Here is a 21,512-nt window from a genome sequence, read left to right as displayed (position 1 = left end):
AGAAACAGGAATTCGATTTTTATTTTCTTTTAAAGGAACGACAATATTCAACTACAAAATATTTTTTTATTGAAAGAAAAAAAAAAAAAAATTCAACGCTGCTTATGTCCATTCCTTTTCCGTCCTCCCTCACAACATACATATAGTCAAATAACAGAATTCCCATATAATAAACGGCATTCGAAAGAATGGTGCAATTCAGTTGGGCTAGAACCAGCGGTCAGGATTGCCTGAATCTAAGAGATAAGCAGCATTCTTTAATCTCTGGCAGACAGAGTGCCCACCACAAAATAAGATCATCGATTATACTGCAACATTCCATGCATGCTCTTCTTTCGGGGTTAGCTGAACTTTCCTTGTGTTTTGATATTTGGGTAGCTGCACAATAAAATGTTCGAGTTGCTTCTACATGAATGCTAAATTGATTTTAAAGCTCTGAAGTTTTACCGAGATTTCGTGCCACGCTCGACTCTATCAAGCCTGAATCAATTTCTGTTAGTTCATTTTCTATTTTTTTAAAATCTGTGTATGCGTTAATTAATGCACAGTTTTAATGTCTACTTGAGGAAGCTACGAAGAGTGACGGGAAGAAAACAGGGTACTGCATGCACAGTGGAAAAAGAAAATAGCAATGAATGAACTGATAATTAAGCAGAAAATCAATTTTGAAAATCGCAGGAAATAGTGAGAAACACCATGCTTAAATCCGAAACAGAATAAATTTCATGATAATACAGGATCAGCATATTCTCGTTGATTAACAAGTCATTTAATATTATGCAGTGCGTCACACATTAATTATCAGCGCACGGCAACAAACATACATAATATGAAATATAAAATTTCATGAAAATCCACCCAGTAAGAACCGAGTTATTACATGCGGACGGACGGACAAAAAAATTATTTCCAAATACCTCTGGACCGATTTTAATGAAATTTGGAATGGATCGACAAATCTTTGTAAACGAGCCAAATATATATTTTTTGAAAATCCATCTACTGAGTCGAATTATCACACGCGGATGAACACAGACAAACTTGGAGACAATAGGAACTTTACACATATATGCTAAAGCGCCTAAAAATATTTGCACTTTATAAATATGATTACCGCAGAGAGGAATACAGGAAAGAAATACAAATCTCTCAAATTCATCTCCTAAAATAAACACAATTAGCACATATACACAACTGTGAAACTTCAAATTTGTATGGATTCAGAAAAATGTATTATATGAGGGTTGAAAAATATACTGACAACACTTGTTTTTGCTGTCTTGGTTTTCCCAACCAGAACGAAATTTCGCAGAGAGTCAGCCAATTCGGGAAACAGGGAATAACTTCGATGACAACCGCTATACTACACAAAAGTATTCCCATGGAAGACGTAGAAAGCAAAATCTCAAGGGGACTAACGGTCCAACCAAAGGGTCATCCATAAGAGGACGGTGGTCACGTCTGAGTGACGTTGACAAATGACCGGGGACAAGCCTCACTAGGGGATGCCAGGAAGACAGGGGTAAACAGCTACACCCGGCGTCAGTCGGCGTTTTTACGAAGGTGCCATTTTTCATTTTGCAGGACAACTTCCGCCAAACTGATCTGTAAAGGAGATGCACAGTCTCGAAATAACCCCAAGATTTGGTAACATCACTCGATACTACCTTGTGAAAGGAGCCACCTGTGTGTAGGGCTCCGAAGGAAGTAAGCTTAGATGGGGGTCTGTGTAAACTGTAACACTTAAGAAGTGGCAAGAAAGAACAGGAAGGGAACAAGCTTAATTACCACAGCTCTTTTCAAGTGTAGACAACCAGAGTTCCGTACATAAATTAATGTTTCATCATATATCGTTCTGCCCCTATCATAAATATAGAAGTTAAAACTGTTACTACAAGAGTAAGGTTTATCAGTGGATTGGTTTATTTGTAATCTCTATAATAGCAAATCAGCGAATCCATGAATGCTATACTGCACGACCAAACTTCATTAATGCCACTGCTAAAAACTGGGTGCAGGTTGTGGTCCGACGCACTAAGCGAAGGATGTCATTAGTGTAAGAAATAAAATGTTATACAAAACAAGATGGCCGAACTGATCGATTCATTCGACTGTGTTCAAAGGTCCGATGAGATAAGCAGGCACGATTTAAAGAATATGAGGGCCGCTTCAGGCGAAGACTAGCCACTGAGAAACACGCGTGTATTTAATAACTGATAAATATCTACTACAAATACAAAATTGTTGTCAGAGAGAGAGAGAGAGATCACTTATTTGTAAAGTGCAATCATGAGGTATCTTGGCATTAAAGTAAAAGTAAAGTGCAGCCATTATCAACCCACTGCAGGGTGGTAGCCTCCTCAACAATTCATGCTGAGGGAAATGGACCATAATCTGCCACGCTGGTCCAGTGCGGGTTGGTAGATCTACCGTATTCAGCAGTCAGGGGCTTGAACCCCGGTCTAATTCAAAGAGCGTGTGCTACTGCACTCCCGCATTACCGGGCAATAACAGATCTTGGCATTACCGGGCAATAACAGATTGCATGATACTTTCAAGCACCTTGAATTGTCACTCGGGCTTGCCAGTACCCGGGATTGATCCTGGGTATTGGAAACATCTGAATTAAAGCTTCCTGATTATCATAAAATGAAAAGTAGTACTGGAGAAATGGGGATACTGCTGTTTTTTTTTTTTTTTTTTTCACATAAAAAAAAACTTGTAAAGGGTGATCCCATTTGGGATCACTCTCTAAAAGTTTTCGTCAGGTGAAGCTCGGAATCGTGCTCCGCTCGTTAAGCTGCGGCTATTCTTTGCTCGAATTTGGACGTCCTGGGCTGGTTCTCAATCACTGTTCCAAACCATCCAGAAAGCGTTATGTTCAATTATATTGACATCCAGCCCAGTTCCAGATATATGAGCTGGAAATGGCAGGCTCATTATATCATTTTCCTTGGACCACCTAACAGTGCTTTTTGACATCATGTAACATTTGTACCATCGTGACATCTGTATGGAGTAAAATCTATATGGTGTCATCATGACACTGTTGTCATGATGACACCATACAGTCCCCTCTCCTAGAATGCTTTTTCAGAATGTCACAATTTTTTCTTCTTTTTTTTTTGTTCTCGCTTTTTCCCATTATATATGGGGTCAGTGTTTTTTTTTTATTGTTTTGGCATGCAATTTTACGGCCGGATGCCCTTCCTGACACCAATCCGCACCCTTTTCTGCCACTGCTGTAATGTTCAATGCAACCGCGCACATTAATGGTATATCTGGTTTGGGGTGAATGGTCACGTCTTCTATCTTCCACTGGCGGACTATGTTTACAATAGCTCATTTTTACTATATCAATAGCACATTGTGTGCTATTTACAATAGCAGATTTCTGCTATATGACTATAAGCAAGCACGTCTCTTGTGAAGGATGCAGATTTACTTTGTTTAGTGCTAAGCTAATTTTGAATGAACTTAGCAATTAATATTATTAGATAAACTAATTATAAAATAAAATTTTCTCGGAGACTGCTAACATAGGGCAAAAGGATTTTAAGAGAGAGAGAGAGAGAGAGAGAGAGAGAGAGAGAGAGAGAGAGAGAGAGAGAGAGAGAGAGAGAGAGAGAGAGAGAGAGAGAGAATACAAGAACAGAACCACCTTTAGTAGCACGTGGAATGGAGCTATAATCAATTTAAACGCGTGCACTACTTACTCTTGTTTTTGACCACTTGGCTACAGTGGAAAAAGAGCAAGGAAGGTAGGTTGTCGGTCTTTGATCTTTCTATTTTCAAAGTTAATGATATGTAAAAGTTTTGAAATGGACCAAAATTGCCAAAGATGCAAGAATTCATCTCAGATAGCGTATGGTAAAATACCATCCTGTCACTCATCGGATGTGTTAACCAGGACTGTAGGTCCGATACCAGTGGGTTCCAAGCCAATTGCGAAATGAAGAATATTGTGACCCATGCCGGTCAAATTGGCGATATTAAATACTCACATACTTTAATTTTTTTTTCATTAAAAAAAATATACAGTATTATCCAAATATTAAATGGCAGCCACGGCCAAGTGGTCAGGCCCGATGGCGCAAAGTACACGCGCTTTGAATGAATGTGGTTTAAGCTTGTGTGATTACTAAATACGGTACTGTTTCTTGTATTCTGTCTATTCGTTAACTCCTGACCGTGTGGATATCCCGAAGTATAAACAGAAAATTTATTTTAATCGTCAACTATGCACAGATTTCTTTATCCCGTTTGTGTAACTGAATCTGACGTTGCTCAGTATTCTTACTCTACTCAATGATTAATTATGAAGAATGGTGTTTTTTTTTGTTTTTTTTTAAATATATAAGTATGTTGGGCGGGGCTCAGTCCACTTCGTTTTCTTTTAAAAGGCATACCATTCCGTCATTGAAGAAGTAATGAAAAACAACGCTTCCAGTTACTATGGAAAAATAGTGGTACACAAAAAGGTAGCTAATCAGCCGACAAAGATCAATGTCGATTACCACCCCTACACCCCCTCCGGCCCCAAAAGGCACAGAGACTCGTCTTAATCCCTAACAAGCTATCGTCTCGTTAGATAAGCTCTGACGAAGCGTTACAATTTCCGCGTGCCGCTGTCAGTTTTTGCTGTTGCTAAGCGCCGATGAGACCAGAAAACAACACCCTGACGACAGCTGAATCGCACCCCACGTGCGAACAGTGACCTCTCTTCTCTTGTCCCCTTTCTTCCTGGCACAGGCTACAGAGTGGAAATGTCTTTGCCAGTGAATGATGTAGGCCAAGTGGCTCAGGGGATGACACTATCCGGATGCAGGGAGAAGAGGAGCAACAAGCAGCCGGACAAGGGGGAAAGGGTGAGCTGCTGTCTACGCTAACGAATGAGCACAGCTGTAGTATCTTGGATAACGAGCTATCACCGAACCGAGAGAGGTATTTGAGTTATAGATCGAAACGAAGAGTGGAATTTTGGCGCAGTTGGGCAGGGGACAAGAGATTTAAGAATGCCAGTTGTATACAGCTGGCAGACTTCCGTCGTTAGCTCTTAAGACATGTTTATAAACTGTGACCGAAGCTAAGCGACAAGTTCTACGTAAAAGCTTCACTCCCTGTGTTTTAGGTTCGGTAGTCATATCCATGAAAGTCAACTGAAATATGCGAAAGACAATACGAACTCGTAATAATTCCAGTCATCCTCTTATTAAGTCAAAGATAATCATGTACATATTATTTGAAGATGAAATTTTTTAAGATAATCCGAGCCAGTGTTAGACATCAGACACCAGCTTGGATTACCTTAATAAATGCAGAGTGATTTCTATATACAATTTTGCTCGTTTAATATTTCTAAAGCCAGGACATTTTACAAATAAATCCTCCCGAATTCAGTTACAATTATCACTAGACTTGCAAACTATAAAAAAGCCAATAATACAAGAGAATTTATTTGAAGCCCAAATTTTTTTGATTTTCAGTTGCAGTGAAAGAAACCAAATGATTACTTCATTTTAAAATCACGTCATTTCGTAGATAAAGCAATTTCAGTTCATTCTGCAAATAAATTTAAATTATTACAAGGAACAAAGATTTTCTATGCGCATACAAAAGTAAGCTATGACATTGTACGTCGCGATGCAGTTCGGGTGTGATTTGCACGTTAAAGACTGTCCATCGACAGCAATTCAGTCATTCCATTTCAAGATTCGAAATCCAATTTTCTTCTAAACTTCACCCATGGCCAGTAGATCTGGCTATTCTTGATCACGTCCCTCAATCTACACCAGAGGCTGTCCGGCTGAGCCAAGTAGTTCTGATTACTGCCCTAAAGTCCTATCTTCGCATCCGAGCAGGGAAGCAATTTTCTGACGTCCACAATCCGAGAAGCAGACTTGACCAGCAAAAGCAGTTTTTCGCCGCCCCCATCCCAACCCACTGATGGAACCACTTAGCGATGCTGTTCCAACAATAGCCTTCCAACTCTCCAGCTCCATTTCCATTCCTATCTTTTCTTGAAGTCCTCTCTCCATGCCAACAAAAAAGGCAAAAACCCGGGGCTACTACGGCCCGCCTAGAAATGCATCTCTGACGTGGACATAGCAGATTCGCCTTTTTCCCTTTTTTTTTTTTTTCCCTCTCTCTCTCTCTTCTTTCCCCTTGTGAGTGTGAGGACATTTCCATTTCAAAAGGCGCACTACTTGAGAGAGGGAGACTGTGATCAGCCGGGCAATCTCCTTAACTACCTTACGGAAGATAAGCCGATGGGATGGGTGATAAATGAAGTAACCAGACCTGTCGCCTGCTAGTCGATGGACACAGCTTTGTCAAAGGATATGGAGGCGTCTGGCTGTGCGGAGAGTTGCGCCAACTCAAAACTAGGTGGGCCACCCAAGTAAAGCCGTCCGAATGAAGAATCGAAGGGAATCTTGCAGAATTCCGATGAAGATAACTGACAGCAACTTTTTGCCTCACTCTTTCCTCCTACGAATTTCTCCGGAGGCTCCTTTTTATGTAATCCTAGTAGTTATTCATTCCACGAGCAGTTTTGTTTCCGGGTGAATGATTTTCTTATACAGATAACGAACTTGTTTCGTAGATTCCTCAAATGGTGGCTGTTAATAACCTCTGTTAGTGCCTACACCGCGTTAACTAACCCTTCTTGATATCTGCTAAAAAGAACCGCGCACATGAAATTTTCTTTAGTGAAAATATGCACAGAGGTAAAATGCATTGTATTTGGTCAGTGTGAATTACTGATCTTTATTTATCAAATATCCATGATTAAAAGATTTATCCTGGTAAGCCTTCTAACCATGTAGTCAAAAATTTCAAAACAAAAGAAGAGTTCGATTAATAGAAAGAAAAGAATCAAAGTTCTTTTTATTCAAAATTTAATGGAAAAACATCGAACGGTACTTAGAGGAGAGTAGTTGAGAGGAAGACTTCACAAACCTTAATAAGTAAGCAATAAGGGTTGTTTTTATTATCTTAGGAAACAAGCAATTCTTGTAAAGGCTGTTTGATATTCCATTTATATCTTTTGTTAAAAATCACAACCATGGTAAATCAGTTATGGAAATCCTCAACAGTGGTTAGTTTAGGACGCAAACTTGTATATTCTCAAAGCTTGAACTGGGTTCAAGTGACATTGGTGTTTCGTTGGGAAGAAGAAGGAAAATAAAAAAAGAAATAAAAAAAAAAAGAAACGCTCTTTTAGTAACAAAACTATAACCAAGACCATCCACGCTAATGTAACAAATTCTTTAGAAAGTTCTCATCCTGTTGTTTCAAATAAAAGTCAATCGATAAAAATCAAAGCCTTCCTCGAAAGGAAGCCAACATAACCCAGTAATTTGGTATTATAAAAACAATTTAAAATATATTTTTGAACATTAAACGAATAGATAATATGATATAAGTAGCCACTGGTGTATGTTTATAGTGGGATACAAGTCCATTCCGTTTCATAAGTAGACGTATGAAATTCAATCATACGAGGCTTCAAAATCTTAAAAAAAGACCAACCATCTGTTTTAATAGTCATTCTTCCATCAGAAATTATAACGAAGCGTCAGCTTTCTGCGTGTAATAGATTTCAATGTTTAAGATTTAAAGGACTGGCAATCGAATCTTTACAGTGTAATATGGATTGGGTTATCCATATCCATTTTAAACACTTTTAAGAAAGTTAAGGGATCTTCAAAGACTAAACGGATAACGTGCGAGTCCACTGGCAAACCGACCGACTGGATGAATAATCAAATGAAAACAGGAGACATTACTGATCAAATATAAAACATTTAACCAATGCCACACTGCATTCATTTTTCACTTGAGATTTATTAATTCAACAATTATTTATAGCACCATACACTTAATGTTCAGACCTCTATTTACGGTTAAATACCTTTCTCACATTTCTGTACTCCTCGTTTAACTGCTGCTGGTAAATGCTTTTCATCTTTATTTTGTTCCAACCTTAACTTGACTCCTACCTTTTTGTGTCGGAAAAATCATTTCACTTCTTATACCTTTTAGCTATGAGCGTCTTGTTTCTTTCTTTCTTTTTTTTTTTTTTTAATACTACCCCCCTCGATTCTCTTTTATCCCGTCTTAACTTTGCTGTTCTTATTTTCCTCATTAGCTGCTTCAGTCTGAAGTAAACTGAAGCAGATGAAACACATACACACACACACATAAAAAATCCAAATTTGCACAACCATTTTCTTGGTAAGATTTACGGCCTTTTTTCCTCTCATCCTTAAATGTCGTCCAATAAATTAGCCGAGAAAATATTCTTCCCTCGAGACTTTTTCATTAATCCGGAAAAAAAATTAAAAGAGGGGATTAAATGGTCTTATTTATGAGGTGCTGCTGCCCTAATTGAATTTGGTGTAAAAACAAGACACTGGAAGTAAAGTGATGATGCGGTTTTTCCCCTATGAGAGGAGATAAAGCACTTATGCTTCACTGAGACTAAGAATTATGTATATCATTAATATGTGGGCTCTGCAGTTTTATTCATAAAGTTTCTAAGAAGCTCTTTAAGACAGGAAGGTCTGCTTAGAAGGGAAACATAACCAAATTCTTGTCTTGGATTTCACTCATATGGACTTACGACCTGGTAAAAAAAAGTTTTTTTTTTTTTTCCCTTACCTGGCCTTGCGGTAATAATGCTAATCTATAGGTCATACGGAATAGTTTCTAATACGATTAAAGATGGATGGATGCGTATGTATATTATCCTGCCAGTTATAGAAAATGCATACCCCCCATTGTTTTTATGGTATTAGATTGTTCTTTGCCTACATAAATTCAAGTCAAATGCCAACAAGTATCTTCTGTCTTCTCAACTTACAACCCATAGACGACATTGAGTACTATGGGCTCTTAAGCAATGTTTTTCACCCAGTGTTCCACCAAATATTTATATAGATATATCGAGTACAGTATATCTCCATTTTATTCTAAAAGTGCATCAAAATACCGAAATATAGATCGGTGCTAATTTTCTAAGGAACATTTGGCTCATAACACACTGGGTGCAAAACACTGCTGGATATAGTAAAATTGCAACCTTTTTTCGCTCATCAGGAAATTAGTCGATGATTATCAAAATATGAGATAGAATAATAGTTTTACAATTTTTTTTAAACTGCCTTTATATTCGTCTAACTTGGCACGTACGTTTCAATCTTTAAAATAGGCTGAGATTATCTATTGGTAAATGATTCTGTGGTAAATTATCTGATGTTGCTGTCGCTGCTGTAATCATAATTTGAAAGGACGATGGCATGTAAACCTTACCGTTTTACCCATATATATATATTTGGAGTTACACGAAGCTATGTAAATTCTGAGTTTTAACTTCATGTATATCTTATAAAGAAAATAACTTTTTTCATCCTATGCATATTCCTTCCTAGCCACTTATTGGGCTATATAGGGATTATCCTTTCGTTGAATCATTGGACTCCAAACTTAAGTTGATTTAAATGAAATACTAAACGTTTACAAATCATGGACTGATATACACTTCTAATATATTTCACGTTTACAGTTCAGCTGTCTGTTGAACAGATAACTATATGATTGAAATATGAGAGAGTTGAAAGGACTGTTTAATCAACGTGCCTTAATATTTTATAGTATTTTCGCAGCAGAAATAACAAAAAAAAAAAAAATAATAATAATAATAAATTAAATAAAAAAAGTCACACTGAAGTAACGTCACAGTTCTTGACACACATCTGAAAATTTCTAACCCAGATGCTTTCAACTGGCAGTGATCATTTTAAGGTTTATTTTAAGTTATATATGTAATTCATCTAGCAAGGTTCATTAACACCATTTCGAAAGCGAGGGCGTGTTTTAAGACAATGTGAAGTTAGAAAGTTATCTACTTGCTATGAACTTAAGATAAAAATTTAAGAACGGGAAGGCAAGCTAGCAACATTTCTTTCTCACATAAGAGCACAAACCTCCGCCAAAAGATGCTAATTCATTAAATTTTTACTCCTCGTTTATAGCACAAGAGGTGTGCATCGCTGTCACACAGAGAAGCCCAACCAAATGAAAGAAAGCTGAACTGAAATGAAGAGGATTAGAGACAAGCTAAGGACACAGTCTGCGCTGTTTTGATGTGCGTGTCCCCATCACCCCCCTCCTTCCACCCTCCCTTTCCCCCCGTTCGTTGGTTGTCGAGCTCGTGCACTAATTACAGCTGCTGCCTGGCCACAAGAACTGCATCACCACATAAAGCCTAATGGCACCGGCCGCGCGCGCCTTCTGCAGCTGCGTTAATTAGGTTTGGACAGGTCGGAGACACTAGCGAAGGAGATAAGGTCGGTGCCGGGTCTGCTGGTCAGTATTTTTATTCTCGCCCAGCAGGTGGCAGTACTTCACTGAAAGATGGCCCAGCAGAAGTAATAGCAAAAGGAAGAGTGGATGATGGAATAGATGTGTTTAGAGAAATCAATCTTCTCAAAAGGAAACCATAACATGGCAGAAACCACAAAAATAAAGACATCTAAATAAATGCTGGTAGGAATTCTTAGCAAGAGTTATAGGATGTTTAAAAGTACAGATAAAGTAATTATCATGAATGTATTTTGCTCATATGCCAGTTAGCACAAATAGTAAAATAAAAATAAAATCAGAAATTGAACACGGAGTACAAGCAGATCGAAATGTAGCAGACTGACCATGTAGAAAATATGGCAAAACATAATAATAAAAAGAAGCAGTGGAATGATGCGGAAAGATTCAAGATGTTAACAGAGCCCCAAGCCAGAAACTGAAAATTGAATTTACGACTAAACGGACTTAGCAAGAAAATCATTTGTCCACTTTTTCTTGGTGGCAGAAAGAGAGAGAAGCAATGGAAAACTTGCTACTGCCCTAACTACCTCAATTTGATGAGCCTGCGTCAATACCTGCAGGCTCATCAAATATAAGGAGGAAAATCAAGCGATGTGGATTGGACAACCAGCCAATGTGACACTTCCCATGAGATATTAACTGGCGGGATGAGTTTCCTTCCAAATATTACACAACATGAAGTTTAAGAATTTATAGCTTATATTCTTAAATTGTGATACTAGAAATATCCTTTTCCATGAAATTAATATGAACGGTTACACAATTAAGATCTCACAGAAGTCCCATGGTGATGAATCATGGGATCGTATATTCTAAAAATAAGCAGATCATTGAGGGACAACTGTGGTTTCCGCTAATTACATAAGGAAAAGAAAACTATTTTTTTATAGAGATTTCTTCCTCTCTTTCCAAATTTGTCTAGCCCATTCGAGGGGAAGCGGGTGCAATGAAGTGACGTCACATCCGGCATTCAGGTCTTCAGCCTGGTAGCTAATTCCTACCACGTCTTTGCTATCTCCTTTACCCCGACCGCCTCCAGCCCTTGAGGAGGTGCAATCAAACGAGTCTCAGGACGGTCAGAAAAAAGCTGACTCTTTAACCACGGCTATTTCCGCGTGGAGTGCGACACCGTCCTCTGCATTCTGAGCAGCTACATACGCTCCTGCTGCTCCGCTCCGGTGGTAAGTAGCTGGCACTGGCTTCCCTCGCGTGCGGCGACTCTTGCACCATGCTAACTAGACGTGAGTCGTGGCGTGAAAGCTCATTATCTTGTTCTCTTTGAAGACGTAGGGGAAACCGTTTTTAGCGTGAGACAGATTAGAAAACCCGATAGCACAACGGCCGGGATTACACGGTTAGCAGCGGCTGACACCGACTTAACCGATCTACCTTCTTAAAGAACACGATTCTTAACATACTTTCAGTTGGGGCAACAGGATTGAGACACTTCGCTTTCGGATAAGTCGCCAAGAAAATAAGCAACTATTCAAACGTAAATGAAAATTTAATATTACAGGTGTATAAGAAACTTTTCCAGTTATCCTTCTATAGCTGTTACAAGAGATAGCTAGCACTGTAACCAGGAGAAATGTGACAATGCCTAATTCTAAAGAAAAAAAAATAATAAAAAAGAATATCATACTATTTGCCAATTCCACACAAAGTAACCATCTATTTCTGCTTCGAATTTAGCCTCACTTCGTGCAGCAAGGTGGGCAGAAACTTATTCCAATGTTCGACAACCAGCTGCCCACAGCTGAATTTAATGAGGTCCAGCCTTTCGCTATTCCCTGAAATTTTATGTATGTGCTCCTTGGTTCTCGTCCCGCCTACGAGGGAGAACAGACTTCACGTTCATTTTTCTCAACTCCTTCATAGCGTCCTATACATCTCAATCGAATCTTCCCTTAGACGTCTATTTGTCAAACTTTGCAATCCACAACTGCATCACTAATCTAGTTACCCTTCTTTGAACCCTCTCCAGAAATTCAACGTCTATTCCCCCCCCCCTTTTTTTAGTGCGCTCTCCAGACCTAAATAAATGTAAACTGCAGCCATTATCACTGTAGGATGGAAGCCTCCTCAACGATTCATGTTGAGGAAATGGACCATAATCAGCCACGCTTGTCCAGTGCGGGTTGGCAGATCGACCGTATTTAGCAGTCGGAGGCTTGAACGCCAGTCTACTCAAAGAGCGGTGCTACCGCACTCCCGCCCCTGACCACTCGGCTACGGAGGCCTCAGATCTAAATACGATATTCTAAAATCAGTCTAACTATCATCTTGTACAGAAAGATAATTACGTCATTCCTACTAGGAATGGTCCTATAAATCACAGATAGGATACTATGTGCCGTCTTAGCTGCCTGTATGGAAAATTTCATGTCGTACTGAATGAGACGCCTAGGTCTTTTTTTTTTTTTTTTTTGTCTTTAATCACTTTTAGTTATTCTTGCCCCTACTTATACGTGACTCCAGGATTTTTGTTCCTCCAATAGATATAACAATCTTATTCTCTCTCTCTCTCTCTCTCTCTCTCTCTCTCTCTCTCTCTCTCTCTCTCTCTCTCTCTCTCTCTCTCTGTGTTCCCTCACTTCTGTAATTAATCGATTCCACGGTTCAGGCAACAGCCTACAAGCTACTGTATTTAAAATTCAGTCTTTACTTGTTACACGTCAGAAGTAAATACAATAATATTGGGTCCCACTTTTCCATCTAGTGCTAGTAGCCACAAAATGATGTGTCATCTATAATGCGAAGTCACTGCTAACACTGATTCCGAAGAAATGATTCTTAATCTGTTCACATATACAAACCATACGCCACGGATACCGGATCATAGCAAAGGGCAGCTAACTAACAACAATATAGAATTACATCAAACTTGAGAAAGAATTAGTAGGCATGTTACAATCGGTTTCTCTGAGCGAATTATTTTCCGTGGGATAAACACAGAAGGTCAAGGGCGGAAAAAATGACATTCATAAAAAACAGGCATGCGAGACAACTACAAAGCTTGTGCCAGACTAGGTGAAAAAGCATATCAGTGTATTCACCAGACCAAAACATCCTTGTACGATTGGGGCTTCTAGGTTTTATTATAAAAAGAAGACAGAACTTATTTTGGTTATATATGCTTACTTTAAAAGACTGCTACTGAAGTCAGTTCATATTTCAACTACCAGGACCTGTATTAAAAAAATAATAATAACAGGATTACTACAGGGATGTCAAGGTATCAATCAAAATGATCGTTGTGAACGATGCTATTTTCCTTACTTCTGCAACCGTCAAGAAATTCTCCTTCCAAAGACTAAGTTTTGAGGCAAAGCATATTCTTCACACATAAGTACCCTCTCGATGAGTGTGCACAGCACTTTGACCTACATAACAAAGATTCTGATCACGACTCGCTGTTAAACTTTGAATTCTCGTATATCTATTGTCCTATATACAACTTAATTTCGTCATAATTTAAACTGCTTTCTCTCCTTGCCTCCCCCACCCTATCCCCGAGAATATGGAGGAATATAAAGCGTGGTTTGCAAAGAAAAATACACTGTATAAGTTACATATTTCGATTCCCTTCACTCCCTCCCCACTAACTGCTCTGAATGCTGTTTTTGTTGGAACTACTTCCCTACTTGTCTGAATATCTGAAGGCTACGTCCAAAGTAGTTTTTAACCCGGGACTCTCGAAATTAAGAACAAATGCAGAATATTAGGAGGTTGGTAAACAAGTATTTTCAGGATTAACTGTATCTTGGCTATTTGCAACGCCTGTTAAACAGAGAGCGTACTTAATTTACATACAGACACTGACTAATGAACGCACTGCATGTTAATGACATGTTAATGACGTCATGGGGGAAAAACCACGGTAATTATTGTTTATATTGTTTGCTCATTATTGTCACGTGACCCTGGCAGTAGCATTTTATCGCCGGCCTGTATAAAAAGTGCACAGAGATAAAGGTAGATGTGATAGTAGTGCTAAACAAACTGTGTAAAAAGCAGATTTATCGTCGACGTACAAACAATATTTTTACCAATGATATAATGACTCTATAATTTATAATGATGATGTCTAATGACCACCAGCCATTTGCACCCTGCCTGTAATCAGAAATAAATAAATAAAAATTAACCACAACACACAGGAGAAAAAAATAAATAAAAAAAGAAAGAGGAAGTTAGGTAATCGGAGATATACAATAATTTAATACATTAACAACTGTACTTGGGGAGGTCAATTTACTCAACGTTTTCGTATTTATCTTTTTTACCACTCATTCATTCCAAGTCTAGCATGTTATAATTTTGAGGTGGAATAAATGCTTTCCATAGAGGCGCCCGATTTTTTTTTTTTTTTTTTTTTTTTTTAATCACTCTTACCAAACTGGGGGGAAAAAACTGTTTCCCACAAATTAACTAGTACGACAGCTCTAATATTTATGAAAAATAAAGTCAAGCCTGAAAGAAAGAAAAAAAAATGAAAGAAAAAGAAACGAGGGAGAAAGCAAAAGAAAAAAAAAAAAAAAAAAGTGGCCCTTCCGGGCGTCCGAGAGGTCGCAAATTGATTGGAAGTGCAATAGAACGTGAACTTCTCGACAAACTGCTGTGTAAGCGTCTCTTAGCAGGGATGAGAAAATCGCTGAAATGGAGAAATCGCTGTCTCCGTGCAACGGCGTCAACCAGAAAACTACCAGCAATTTTTTTCTTCTTCTCTTTTCTTTTCTCCATTTTTTTTTCGTCCTGTCAACTGTCCTCACAAAAACTCCAATTAGTTTAGGATGTTTCTGCATTTTATTTTTGACCGTTGACCACACCAGGTACAGCAACAACAGCGGTACACTTCTTTACACAAGAACAAAACACGAACGTTATTTGTGAGAACACATATTTAACAATTCAAGCGTCCATTCGGGTACAACAATAATGTACTTCGCGGGCAACTTCTCCATGAAACAAAGCGCAGACTCGCGCCAACGACACTTTAAAACTTTTATACTGTCATAAACGCGGTGTAAGCAGCGACATAAAATTTATCAGCGGTGTATTGAGGCCACTAAATTAAATACGTCCTTCATGTAGGCGGCCGTAATGGGTCCACATGAATGTACAACTGCCACTCTGCCCGCTTCAATGACAGAGAAGCGTTAAATGATAGATGTCAAGGGTCCTCGAGGCAAAAGGAGACAATACACCAACAGAGGGTTTGTATGACAGGAACAGGAGTAGGTCATTAGCAGCAGTCGCCACCGTACCTTGCATTAATGCTCACCTACCACTTGTCGGGCGTGACGTCATGGCTTATTTCCATTGAGAAGTGGGACGACGCGCCAGCCGTGATTCACACGACGATACGGCACAGCACTATGAAGTAGTTGCATGGGACTGGCGTGAAAGACAAGGCAAACGACCACGTGTCCGTCCCGCCCCGCAGAGGCATGCGTCCGTTATGGTTGCAGACAACGATTAATCATTCTACTAAGGTTGAGGACAAGGCCTGTCTAAGACGGCACATGTTGCTCACGGAGGGAGTGCGAGTCCCGCGCCAGCATGACGTGCCGAGCCCGCCCCCTTACCACGTCGAACGGGTCAGAGTCACGTGACCCCACAACGCGACACCTTCGACTTACGACGTGATCATGAAAAGACTATGAATTATGGATGGCTTAACGACCTGACGATGTCAAGTCATGTCGCTATCGGCTACATCTGGTCAGGATGACAAAGCTCTTCAGACGGAGAGACAACACAGCTATGTTGTCAATGAATCTCGGCCATAATGTACCTGGAATAACAAAGGGATAGATAACAGGCGGCTAAGGAAAGAAACAATTTACTCTGTAAACCGAGCGTTTTGTCCCCACCCCTCATTAAAAGAAGACAGTCGTGGGGAAAGGGAGGGGGAAATTTGCCGTCCTACGGAGGCAAGTTTAGGAAATCCAGAGAACCACGCCATTGATCCAAAAACATGCAAGCTGACCGACGACATAACATCGTTCCTGAAGCCTGCTTCTCACGCAACCTCGGCATTAGCTCATCGAACCAAGCGCCTCGAGCCAAGTTAACCTCAAAGCGATACAACACGAGCTTTTATAAGCATAGCATCACAGTTTGGCCTTTCCAGAGTTAGATTTTTATTCTTCCTGCTTCGCTTTATCAAACCAGGAGGATAAACCATACCCGGCGGAAATCGTGACCACTGTCATTATTATTGAGCAAACGATGTCCATGTTTTGTATTTATTTCTAATTATACAACCTGACCTGGCAACCCGTGTTCTCAGGCAACATCTATGCAATTGAAATCTGTTTAACGAAATTGTACAGTCATTTTTCGTTATTTAAATGAAACTGTACGTTCTGAGGGAAAGAAAAAAAAAAAGATACAAAACCGACTGCTCAACGTGTGGCATAGCAGAACACGCGTTTGAGTTGACCATACTTCGAATCTACATAACCACTAAATACCGTTTTTTGTTGCATATCCTGTAAACTCTTTGGAACCTATGTGGCTGTCTCAGAGTATAAACAGAAAATTTATTTTTTTATACCACGTGGATCAAAGAAGCTGTTGGGAAATACATACCTGCAGACAAATTTTGCTTATAATGGCGTATAAACCTATTAAAGAACTTCCACGACAAGGCAAGTGGTTTGGAAGTAATTTTTAAATTTTTACCTATAGTACAAAGGCCGTTCAAAATGTAGGTATACAAGATTAATTACCGATTAATGAATTTCTATCACATTTTTATTTTATTTATTTATTTTTTGGTATCGAAATGTATTATTACACGTATGCATGCAACTAAGGTTCTTCATGAAAAGTCAGACCTTCACTATAGACCAAACACAACAAAAAATAGTTAAAAGCAAATTATTTAAATAATTTGATAATTACCGGAGAAATTAAAGGAATAAAGAACCCGATATATATGAAAAAAAGTCAAAAGTCGGTCGCTCGTCAATATAAAGTTTCGCTATTTAACCTTAAAAATGGATTAAGTGATGGGTGGGGACATATTGTAGCCTTTTAAATTCCTCTTAAAACAATATAAATACAACCCAATGAGCATCTGTCAGTTATAAATCGGCAGTGTCCAAAAAGAAAGAAAAATATAAAACAAGAAAACGTTCCTGGAATGGTAACCCGTGTGAAGCACACCTGATGCCTTCCAAAAGCATTTTAAAGTGGAGACGTGGACAAAGAAAAATTCATTTATTCCGGGACTGAAATAAATGCTGTACAGCAAATAGTGACAGTGAGGGATAAGATTCGGAACTTTTTATTTTATTTATTTTTTTTCAACTGAAGGCAAATCAAGCACTCAATGTCCGATCTTTAAGAAAGTTTTTAAAACTAAAAACGGCCTATAGAGATAAAAAGGAGAGTTTTATACTCGCTAAATAAAATCGACATAAAAATCTAAAATCTCAGCTACTGTGGAAGCTGTTCTGTTAGGGTAAGCAAAACAGTGGATATTTGGACAAATGCATTATGTTATCTTGGGCTATATTCGGAGTGACTCTCATGAAATATAAATTTCCCAATTGTTTAGCAGCGGAACACAAACTCACTGTCTCAAGGGGTACTTGCACTAATGGGATAATAGCTTGTATCCCTGAAGGCAGTGTCAAAACTTGCACAGGGTAGGAATGAAGTTCGGACATGGCTGAAGTTTGATTTTAAGTATTTAGGAGCAATTCCTATGAGAAGTGAAGGAGATTAAGGAGGACAAAAAAAAAAAAAAAAAATGAAAGAGAGAATAGTAGATCTTTTAATTTGGATACACTAAAGGAATTTGTACACACATACGGAATTAAATGCGATTTTATTCCCGACGGCCTATCCATTATTCATATCTCCTTTCAACAGCAGAGTTTGTTACGAATAATCTTTATTTAAATCCCATTTTAATCATTGGTGGCGGTCTAAACAAAATGTTATAATTTAATACCAATTTCAACACGTTCAAATATAGCATGTGGCAGTAGGAGTTTTTTTTTTTTTTTTCGAGGTACTTCTTTACACACACTATGACTAAAAAAGTAACTATTGAAAATTATTCTAAGTTGATTATAAGCGTTGTTCCGAAATATGAATTATTACCGGGAATAACTATTCAGTATACGTATATTCCATCCTATGTTCTTGTTGAAAAGTTGATCAAGAATGACCTCCAAATGACAGCTCACTAATTTTGCCATTTACCACTGCAGGAGAAGGTTCCTTATATCATCTCGAGGAGGAGGACAAGAACCTTAATTTATCTTAATCTGTCTTAATTTATCTTCGTATCTTGAGCGATCAATGTGAAGAAGTAATCATGTGAACTACAATTAACTGCCAGAGAAAAGCAATCTATCTGAAGGAGGAAAAAATTAATAAAAACCATCAACAGGGATTAATTCAATGGTTACAGCAATAAAAATAAGTATGGAAAGCCTATTATATCCCTTTTCCGGTTTTTGCGCCAGTAAAATCAAAACCAACCAACCAATCCCTTTTCCGATTGAATGTATTACATATATAAGGGTTGGCCAAAAAGTTCGTATTCTGACAATATGAAACAACCCCGGGGGAAGGTACATTCCATCAACACATTCCACTTTTGTTAATTAAGTAATATTCTGAAATTAAATATAGCAAAAGTTAATATGAAGGCCTTAAGCTCAAGAGTGCGCAAAGCCTCTTGTTTCTGAGAAAACGTTAGGCAGAGAAAGTAATCTAGTCACAAACGATTGTAGAATGCCGGCTGCATTTCCGAGTCTGCTGGAAGTCTGAGTTAAGAAAAAGACACTGACTGATGGAAAGAAATGCGAATAAACACGCAAAAATCTGCACTTTGGAAACAATTTCATGTAAAAACCGACCAAGTTACTATGTCGACTAGCAACGATGATCCTAAAATGCACAGGATGGTTTGAAAATTCTTAATTTCCATCAGTCGTAATTAAAGAAGGCGATCTTTCTTATTCTACTGTATTAAAATGAATATTTTTAAAATGCTATCAGTTGTACAAAACTGGTCCCTGGTCAACGATGTGGTTGCTACAGGCAAGAATGTCACGCAAGGAATAAATACACTATCCTCTCAAAAATAGCGCCCCTTACAAGGGAGCAAATAATGCCAGTCAGCTGGCATTATTTGAACAGAAAACATATCTGCAACCATGAGTCGCGATAAGTAGCTTACTGAGTTGTCATGTCTGTACCTGAGAGTCGCCGACCGGGCTAGCCGAGTGGGTAAAGTACCTGCCCGGCAACCCAAAGGTCGCGGGTTCGATTCTCGCCTCGGGCTTGGATCAAAGTACTGCAAAAACCTTGGGAGGTGCAATATGGCCACAGAAGCCGATGCGCCAATAACTACCAAATCAAAAAAAAAAAAAAAAAAAACCTGAGAAGCAAATCGCTTAGGTTTTCTGAAGTCAACGGAGGCCGATATTGTGGAATGCAATATGATAAAATAGAATATGAGAATAGAAAATGCTAAAACTCAGGTGGAGAGCAGTCGATCAAAAAATTAAAAATCAACAAGGAAGATCGCGTATTTTTACACCAGTTTTCCAATCCCCCAAGAGCAATTGTTGGTAGGGATACTTTAGGCAGATTTTTGCAAATAAGAGGTTCCACAAACCTCTTAGTTCATGCCAATCGACACGACGGGAAAACTGCTCCTCAAGTGACAGCAACAAATACCAAATGTTGACTGGAGTGAGACAATGTCCACTGTTCATACTTTGGAACAATGGAAAGAGGTTTTAAGGAGTGAAGAGTTGCGCTACGCTACATGAAAGGTTCAGAACTGACAGTTGGTCAATATCCAGAGAACGCCATCCCCCGCAGAGTATCTTCCCAACAATGAACTTCAGAAGAGAAAGCATGGAGGCGATTCTCGGGGTTGACACTGAGCCCTCGTGGCGAAAATTCTTCAATGCCGGGTCATATATTAGCAATTTGACAGCGCCGTACGTACACTCTAGTCCAATGAAAACAAACTGTTGGTGTTCCAGCACGATAATAATCCGTCCCATAGAGCCAAGTTTGTAGATAACTGATTTGAAGTAAATGAGGTTTCCCATTTTTCCTAGCAATTTTGGAATCCTGAATTCCATGGAACATTTTCGGGACCGGCTGGTACGACAGATTAAGGCGAAGCCAGTTCAACTACTGCGATGGCGAATAAAGGAGGTACAAAATTCCAGTTCAATATTATCATAAATTTGGCGTCAACTTTCACAAGCACAAGTTATTTCTTTCTTCAATTAAGAACATTATGCATTGGTGTATGTTACTGGATATTGCAAGCAGCGTATTTCGTTGTCTGAAAGCTAAACCCAAACGGAATCCAGAATAGAAAGATTCTTCAGAATCATCTGTTTACGTCACGTGTTTGCTACTTACAAATTTCAATGGTAATTCCCACTATATCATTTCAAATCATATAGTTTATAATAATGGAGAAACAAAGGTTTGGTTGTGAGAAGTCCCCACAATTCGGCAAGCAATTATTGACCACAAAAAAAAAAAAAAAAAAAAAAATTGTAAACCACTGGCTGAATAAGTATTCAAGATAAGAAAATCTTGATTTCATTTGTTAAATGAATAATAATAAAATATATATATAAAAAGATGCTACACAATCCATCTCATTTTGTTCGACGCCATTCTCATCAAGATTTTTATCTAATCAAAGACAGTTTATCATAACGTGCTTTCAGTACAGCAGCTAAATTAGCACAAAAAGAAATATAAATTATTCATTTTCTTGGCAAAATCTTTTTAATCGGTGCAAGTCCGAGTTGGCGTCTCACAGCACGGAGGCATAAGTGCCAACCAAATCTTCTTGTTTACACCTGTTTCCTTTTAATCTAACGCAGCCTTCATTTTGAAACAACTTTTTAAATAAACGCAGGGCTTTCGAGAAGTTTCAGTCATCTTACGTTTGCCAATTCTAAACTGAAAATTTAAAGTATCTCCCGGATGCTGCAAAGAATTCCGAAAAGAAAAGATAAAAGACTTTGTTAGAAATAAAGTTCTAAATTGCCTGGCAACAACCGATTTGGTTTTAATTCGATTTCGAAAATCCTTAAAAAGGTAATGATCACGTT

General features: G+C 38.6%; 1 protein-coding gene across 4 annotated transcripts in view; it reads right to left on the bottom strand.

The window, feature by feature from the left end:
• exd (PBX homeobox extradenticle) overlaps positions 1-21,512 on the bottom strand; it is a 442,560-nt gene that overhangs the window by 213,117 nt on the left and 207,931 nt on the right. Inside the window, exon 1 of one of the 4 annotated variants that reach the window (XM_090370446.1) lies at positions 18,511-18,589. The exons of the other annotated variants lie outside the window; for them this stretch is intronic. The gene's annotated coding sequence lies outside the window, so the exon portion shown is untranslated. Of the gene's footprint in view, positions 1-18,510; positions 18,590-21,512 lie in introns of those variants that run through there. 4 annotated transcript variants of the gene reach the window in all.

Source organism: Mastigoproctus giganteus, chromosome 3 (genome assembly GCF_048544385.1).
Source record: "Mastigoproctus giganteus isolate SK-2022 chromosome 3, ASM4854438v1, whole genome shotgun sequence".
NCBI classification, from domain to species: Eukaryota; Metazoa; Arthropoda; class Arachnida; order Uropygi; family Thelyphonidae; genus Mastigoproctus; species Mastigoproctus giganteus.
Note: the sequence above shows the minus strand (reverse complement) of the source record. Positions and strands in the feature narration are given on the sequence as shown.